Source organism: Delphinapterus leucas, chromosome 17 (genome assembly GCF_059928025.1).
Source record: "Delphinapterus leucas isolate spDelLeu-1000000601 "Yukka" chromosome 17, BTC_Dleu_Yukka2, whole genome shotgun sequence".
Classification (NCBI taxonomy): domain Eukaryota; kingdom Metazoa; phylum Chordata; class Mammalia; order Artiodactyla; family Monodontidae; genus Delphinapterus; species Delphinapterus leucas.
Window position 1 is genome coordinate 41,718,797 of NC_143145.1, and position 8,632 is coordinate 41,727,428.

General features: G+C 44.8%; 1 non-coding gene across 1 annotated transcript; it reads left to right on the forward strand.

The window, feature by feature from the left end:
• Positions 1-581: 581 nt before the first annotated feature.
• LOC115801946 (small nucleolar RNA SNORA70) lies at positions 582-710 on the forward strand. The gene has a single exon (XR_004022323.1). It is a non-coding gene; the product is annotated as a small nucleolar RNA SNORA70 (small nucleolar RNA).
• The last annotated feature ends 7,922 nt before the right edge of the window (positions 711-8,632 follow it).

Below are 8,632 nucleotides of genomic sequence, written 5' to 3' on the forward strand. Positions count from 1 at the left end.
CCAGTGAATGAGATAAACTTCTATGTAACTTATTTCCCAAATATCAAAACAAATTATATGCCAATGGGTTTGGAGGGGCTAACTAACTTTAAAGCCCACACTACATAAACAAACGTCCCCTAAATACTCATATAAAGGCATTGATTGGCCAAGGGTCCGGGAGTTTCAAGCTGTGATGACAAAGGCATAGACTCAGGGTGGGCGAGGAAATAAAGGGGAGAGAACTGCAGTGAAGAAAATAGTTTCTTGCATGGCTAACAAAAGAGAGAGATGATTACAGCAGCCAGACTGTAGGGATTCTGGCAAAATTATGGTGGTAGCGTGGCAGTGACCCTATGTTTAAGAAATTAAAGACACTTCTAATTTCAAATATTTTAAATCATTACTCCCAGAAGTATATAAATATGTGCCAAACCTACGTATCTTAATTTGGAGTTTTCAAAATACAGACAAAAGATTGCATTTAAATCTAGAAAATGATGTCCAAGGGGGGCATGTCAAGGTTAAGTTGGGCTAGTGGCTGGGAGAAAGTAGCCATGGAGTGCTGGGTTCAATCCAAGATTAGAAAAGGGAGCACCTATTTGCAGCCAATTAAGCTGACTGTGCTCTTTTCCTCCATGGAGGTCTGGCGCGCAATGGCTGCAGACTCCTGGGTAGTGTATGCGGCCTGTTGCCTGCACGGGTTGCCCTGAGGGACCTTGGAGACAGCCCTTTCCAGTGGACATTTACGTCTGCCATGCTGTCCCCAATCTAGGCTCCAGATTGGTAGGCACGGTGCCTTTGAAAAGCCCCAGGGCACAGTGGCCAGGGTCCACATTGGCGAAGTCATAATGTCCATCTGCAAAACAAGCTGCAGGACCAGGAGCATGTGATCAAGGCCCTAAGCAAGGCCAAGTTCAAGTTCCCTGGCCGCCAGAAGATCCACATCTCCAAAAAGTAGGGATTTGCTAAGTTTAATGTGGATGGATTTGAAAACATGGTGACAGAAAAGCAGCTCATCCCAGATGGCTGTGGGGTCAAATCTACCCCTAATCATGGCCCCCTGGACACATGGCAGGCCCTGCACTCATGAGAGCCTTATCCCCACCTTACGCCCACCAATAAATCCTACTTTCCTGTCACAAAGAAAAGGAAAAGAAAAGGCAGCACCTAGCAGAGGCAGCAACAGATGATCCTCCCAAGTTTCCAAGAAACCAGCAAAGGAAAACCAGAGCCCAAAGGATCTCTGTCTTCAGGCACCTGGTATAGGACAGTTTAGGATACTTCTTTTGAGCAGTTTGCTTGCTGATGACCTCTATGTTTTCTGGTCATGCTACGTATGGTGGAAATTTTCTAAGAGAAACTTCCCAGGGGCACGGCCCCCAGACCCCAAATCTGAAGTCAAAATGACTAATCGAGACAACTGCAAAGGCTACTCCACTTAAGAGTAGCTGCTCCACTGGGAGGCCAGCATGGGCAAGATCAGCAGGGAAGGGGCTGTGGAGACCACAAGGTATAAGTTTCCTGGGCCACTCTTTATGGTCGCTCAGAGCTCCCCTTGACCTCTGCCTTAGTACATATGGCCTTCTGCCCTGAAAATCACCTGGTGCGCAACTTAACTCCCCCACCCAGACTGTAAGCAGAAACAATGTCACTGTCCTTCTCAGATTGCTTGGCATAGAAAGGTACCATGGTAGAGATGAAAGAAGGGTGTGGAATTCAGCACTGGAAATACCACTTTGAAGGGATGCAGAATGGCAGAGTGGCTGAAACTATAGTTTACGAAGCCAGGTTACCTGAGTTTAAATCCTGCTTCTTCTTAGTAGCTGTCTGAGCTTGGGCAAGCTGTTAGCCATCTTGCACCTCAATTTTCCCATTTGTCAACTGAGAGTAATAATAATGCCTACCCCCAGGGCTCTGGGAATCAAAGGAATAAAAGCACTTATAGTACATACATATTTTGGTAGATCATACTATTATTTTCCATAGCCTAATGAACAGTGTATGTTCATGTGCTTTGCTAAACTTTAGTTTTCTCATCTGAAAAATGAAGGCATAAGATCCAGTCTCATAGGACTGGATATGAATTAGCTAATGGAAGTCAAAAAATACGTTGAATGGAAAATGCAATCCAAATGTTTTTGTTTGCTCTTATCATCGCACATAGTAGGCACTGGAATCAATGATTGCTAAAATACAGAAACAAAACAACCACAGAAAGGTTAGACCAGACCCCCTCAAGACTCACCATCCCGAGATCTTATACAGGAAAGTTATTTGTAAACATGAACGCCAGACAAGTGTTCCTTGTTAGCTATGCATAGGCCCTGGAGACCAGTACTGCCGTGTGGTGAGATCAAGTGAAGTGATGGACTCTGCCAAGAGAGGCTCTGAGGCCTGAGAAATTACTCCCCCCGAGGCCTCCTGTGCTGCACTGTGCCCCACTCCCGCTTCGGCCACCTCCCCAAACACCCCCAGCCCCCTCCCAACAATCCTCCAGACTTTGCCCAGTCCCCATTGGCATGGAAGTGCAGAGCTCAACACATTCCACACTTCATCCCCCTGGATTCACCCTGATTGGCTGGTTCTGCCTGACTGTCCCACACAGCATCTCTAGGAGAGTCAGAAAGGAATGTACTGAACTCACCAGTGCCAGGGGCAGAACCAAAGTCAGCATGGCCTGTCACCCTAAGGAGTTTAGCGCTCCCGTCATCGCCACAAGACAGACACAGAGCAGGCCCCGGGAAGAGCCTGCACCTTCCCCAGAGCCAGGGAGGTGGTCAGAAAACCACATGGGGACGTAGGTTCTCCTACAAAAGCAAGGCCACCAAAATCCTAGCCCTGGAAAACTCCTTCCAAATGGACACTTGACGGGTGGAGGGGAAGAGGGTTAGCATCTGCCCTGAAGCTCTTGGCTCCGCCTGGGTCTTATGTACAGTACAGAAAAGGAGCCTGGTATATAGAAAGCTTGATCGTTGATAAACCAAGAAGTTTCACCATTTCACAGTAGATCTTGATTCCTTTTCCAAATACATGAGGCTACTTCATCCAATTACCCCCCAGACTTCAGGCAGACTGAGGCCATTTGCCTACTGCTGTGCTCTCTGCACACCCCAGAGCCAACATTGCCAGGCCCCTCCTGCTGGTGCTTGGATCACTTTAACCCAATGCTACAGGTGCCCTTGGACATTGATAAATCTGTGGAGATGAACAGCATTCACAGCACTACAGTCTCACAGTTATTCAAAAACATTGATTCACTCACTTCCAACACGGAGCTCTTTAGCCCTTTCTATTTTTCATAAGCAGGTTATTTAATTCAAGTCATTCATAGCCATTCATCCATTTATTCATTCACTCACTCAGTCAACAAATACTTATTGAGTGTCTACTATGTGCCAGGCACTATGCTAGGAACAGGAGCTACAGTAGTGGTCAAAACCAGGATGATTCTTGTTCTCACAGTCTAGTACATGCATTCTCAACAGAGGCTATATTGCCACCAGGGGTGAAAAGTGGTTCCTGGGTGCTGAAGAAAATTACTCATTTTATGTACAAATCACAGATATGCATACAGTATGTGCAATGTATGCAATCATATGTATGTGTATGTATATATACATACAGACACAGAGTTGCATTTTTGTATTAGTTCCCTATTGCTGATGTAACAAATTATCATAAACGTAATAGCTTAAGATAACACAAATTTATTATCTTCCAGTACTGGGAGTCAGAAGTCTGAAATGGGTCTCCCTGGACTGGAAACAAGGTGTGGGTAGGGCTGCGCTCCTTCTCATGCTCTAGGGAAAAATCTGTTCCCTTGCCTCTCCTGCTTCAAGAAGCTGCCCATATTCTTTGGCTCATGGCCTCTTCCATCTTCAAAGCCAGCAATGGCAGTCAAGTCTTTCTTACACTGCATCTCCCTCACACTGTCCCTCCTGCCTCCCTCTCTCACTTATAAGAAACTCTGTGATTACATTGGGACCACCAGGCTAATACAGAATAATCACCTTAGCTCAAGGTCATCTGATTAATAACCTTAATTTCATCTGCAGCCAAAAGTTCCCCATACCATGCAATATAATTTATTCACAGGTTCCGGGGTGTAGGACGTGGATGTCTTTGGGGGGAGGGGTGGGAAGGGGAGGAGCCATTCTGCCCACCACAACAGTACATCTATCTGTAACATTAAAATTTCATGGGGGACGGCGGGGCTTCCCTGGTGGCGCAGTGGTTGAGAGTCCGCCTGCCGATGCAGGGGACACAAGTTTGTGCCCCGGCCCGGGAAGATCCCACATGCCGCGGAGTAGCTGGGCCCGTGAGCCATGGCTGCTGAGCCTGCGCGTCCGGAGCCTGTGCTCCGCAACGGGAAAGGCCACAACAGTGAGAGGCCTGCGTACCGCAAAAAAAAAAAAAAAATTTCATGGGGGGAAGATCAGTAAAGCATGTCTAAAAGGGGCCCTTGAAAGGTCAATAATGAAACAAAGTTTGAGAAATCTTTGTCTACTGAGAAGGCAATGCAGGGTCTTGATTCAATCTTTATACTTAGGGCAAGACTGTCTGGGCTCAAATCCCATCTCTATGCTAACTTGCTGTGTGGCTGTGAGCAAGTTACTTAAGCCCTCAAGAAGGGTAGTACTAGGACACACTTCCTCAGTTTTTGTGAGAATTAAATATGTTAATGCTTTGACAGGACTTAGAAATTGCCAAGTATGCAGTAAGTGCTTGAAAAATGTTTGCACTGGTGTTAGGACAGACACCAAGATTATTCAAATAATCACAGAAATAAATGTGTAAATTCAAATGATGATAAATGCTGAAAAGGAAAAGAATGTTCCTGCCATGCTGTAAGAGTATAAACAACGGGGTCTCACTGGGAGTAGGAGGGTAGCAAGAGTTTCCTAAGCAAGTGACCTCGGAACTGAAATCGGAACAATAGGTGGGCATTAACTAGGTGAAGTTCACGGGGTGGGTGAGATGAGGGGGCTTTGAGGAGAGGTTTCCAAGCAGAGAGAACAGCCTAAGGGTGTCCTTGGGGCAGGAGGGACATAGCACAAGCTCATGAGACTGACAGCCCGGTATGGCTGCCCCAGGGAAAGCAGGGGCTATGGGGGTGGATGCCAGACCAAGTTGGAGAGCTTGATGGAACCAGACCTAAGGGCTTGGGCCATGTTATGGATTTTTGCCTTTATCCTAAGGGCAATAGGAGGCCACAGATGTATATGAAGTAGAGAGGGTACTGCAAGCGAAATGGTCAGGACTGACTGGATAGTGGCAATAGGGGATCCAGAGAGACAAATCAGGAGGTGACAGAAATAGGACCAGGATAGGGGAGGAGATGAAGAGAAAGGAGTTACTTAAAAGGTAAAATCAACAGGACTTTTGTGGAGCACAGCAGAAAGGAGCAGGCCGTAGAGGCATACACCGAATGTCCAGTATCCCATGGACATGTCCACGCACATCCATCAATGCCCAAAGCCAGCCCCCAAGTTTGTGAGTATCCTGTTCAGGGAAAAGGCCTGCCGAAATGTCAGATCAGATGTGCAGTGACTTCTGTAGCACTCTGCACACCACTCTGTATCCTGGGTATAAAATAAACTTTAAATTGGATACAGCTTTAACAAAAAGTGGTGCTGGCAACAGCTCTTCTTTTAAGACCTCTGTTTACTGTAGAGTGTTTTAAGCATGACGTTTTAATTTCAATTTTTTTTAAATATGTATTTTGTGAGAAATAAACAGAGATGACTTAACTGGAAATTGAACCAGGGTCTCCTGGCCCTTGGCCCACATTTCTACCCAGGGACCAACTGTCTGATGAAGTATAAATCCACCTACCCAAGCTGCTGTATGACCAGCGTGAGCTGTGTTTATGTTCCTCTTAAAAGTGCACACACTTCTTGTCCAGAAAGTCCACAGGCCAAAGCATTGATCTTCTAGAACTTCTGCACCAAAGAAGCCTGATTCAATTTGAGGTATAATCATTCAAAGCCAAATCGTAGCTGCATACATTTTCCCAAAAGTTCTCTGCATTTGCCTATTCCATATCCAGGACAGAACCACAGTTTACAGTTCAACAGATCTGGGTTCCTTAAACCATTTGCCACGGCAATGGTTGGGAAAGGAATCCACTGAAAATGATGAAGTGTGGCAGAATCTAAACCATGGGAAAAAATCAATAAGGATTAGAGTGGAAGAGAGGGAAAGGAGGGATGTGCCTGTTTCTGTTATTTTAGAAACACTGAAGACAAGAGACTTGAGTTTTACTCCCACCTCTGCCACCAATTACTTATGTAATCTTCGGCAATTCAGTTCAACAAACAGTGAGCAAATGAATGAATAAATGCATCAGGCATGTCCATAAGCCAAACCCTGTGGTAGGCACTGGGTATCCAAAGATACCTAAGGCACAGTACCTACCGCTGGGGAGTTTAAAAACAAGAGTTGAACACAAATACCTATGTAGGAACATAAGAAAATGTCACAAGTGATAAGGCATAAATAGGCCCAAAAGGCTAAGGGAGAAACAAATCCCAACCTGAGTGCAAGGAAGACTTCCTTGAGGCAAAGACACCTGTGCTTATATTAAAACATGAGCAAGAATTAGCTAGATGAATAAAGGTGATAGAGTGCATGAAAGTAAGCTGTTAACAGACATGGGTAGCTCATAAAGGCTGAAGGATCGTACTGGACAATTGTCACTCCTGTGGCTCTACAGCACCCGAACTTCCTTTGTTTGAGCAATTTCCCTCTTTCTGAAGCTTTGTGGGATCCTCAGCATAGACGGAGAACATTTCTGATACTTTCCTTCCCCCTTCCTGCGCACTTAGGGACAGGCATGTGACTTAGGTTTGGACAAGCAGATACATGCGCCAAAACTGTGAGATTGGGAGCTAGGGACACAAAGAAATACAGATCACAAAAAATATCACTTCTGGCACTATAAGCAGCCATATCAAGGTCTAGCTTCCATGCACAGTGGTGCCAAAGGGAAGCCCCCAACCCCCAGGGTCAGGGTGCAGCAGAGCAGGCTGCAATGTGGAGGCTACAGCAGTGCAACCTCAGTGGACCTGCCCCAGAGCGTGATTTGAGCTTCAGTTTCAGCTGGGTAGCTTCTGACCTAGTTCTTCAGCCTTTGCAGTAATTCTGTAAGCCTCCCAATGTCCTTTTTTTTTCTTTTTCTTTTTTTTTTCCCAGAAAGAGGAAAACAAATACCAATAGCCTTTTAAGAAATTTCTCTTCTGCCTAAATTAACTAGGGTTGGTTTCATTTACTTGCAACCAAAACATCAGACTGATATAGGAATACCACACGCACAGGCGAGTGACAGTTTGGTGGTAAGGATGCAGGGCACTGCAAACAGTTTAATATTAAGGAAGCATGAAGAGTGAGGTAAAAAGGATGGGAAGTAAGCCTAGAGAGACAGGTAGGGGTCAAGTCACAGAGCGGCTGGTGCACTGGGCTAAGAAACTTGGAATTCATCCTGAAGGCAATGAGCACCTTAGCACAGAAGTGGCAGTAGCCATATTCATATTTTAGACTGATTAACCTAATTCTAGTAGAAAAAGCCAGTGTAAAGTGGGCAGGGGAAGATTAGGAAAGGCCAGACAACAGGCTATTACAATAGGGTCCAAAGAAAAGGTGAGATGAGTCTGACCCGGGCAGTGGTTATGGGGAGAGAGAGGCGGTGAAAGTCTTGAGAGATGTTTAGGCAACAAAGCAGGTGATACTTATTTTCACATTGAGATGGAAAAGTCCCTTTTACCATTCTGGGCTCAATTTCTTCAACTGTAAATTAGGAGTGACGTCTAGGTGTCCTACAAGACAGGCAACAGTCTGTGATTCTAATTATTGGAGATGCAAGTACACTGGTCTGAAGACAACAGAAACTGTCACCGGGAAGGGAAAGAAACTTCCTTACGGGGACAGGTCAGAAAGATGAAGACTGGGCAGGGTTAAAACCAAAGTCTGTGAAGTTGTGAAAGGCACAGCATATGGTAAAGCTGGGCTTGTTTACTGAAACTTACGATTCTATGCCAGAAAGCTTGAAGGGGAGGGAGGTGTTATTATATAAAAGGAAGCCTTGCTTTATACAACAGGTGCACTGCCAGGGTGTACTAACATTTGAAAATCTGATGCACTGTTAAAAAATCTCCTTTATAAACTGATTTTGTTGTACCTTTTACCCAGATGTTTTCCCATTACATAGACATGAATTCACTGGTGGATCTGAGTTCTTGAACATTTACAGTGAAAAGTTTCTTTCATGAGACTAAAACATTTCTTGAGTGACACTATATTCTTCTAACAAAACAAATATCTGAAGGTTTGGGCATCAAAACATACAGGATAGGATCCCTGTTTTAAGTGTGTGTGTAGCTAAAACTGAACAAGAAAGGCAACCAACACTAGAAGCATGAAAATGGACATTTTCACAGAATCTCAAGAGTTTCAGCATGCCAGGGGTAAACACACTTCTGCCCAAGAAGAATTTTCCTTCGCAGTGCAGAAGTTCTTTCTCAGCTAAAAAAAAAAAAATTGAGCCATGATTTTAGTTTTGTTTGAAAAATTTAAGTGAGGTCCTTTTAAAACTCCTTCTTTGAAGACTAGAGAATGAGAATATGCCATGTATTATTTTTCAGTTACTAGCTCT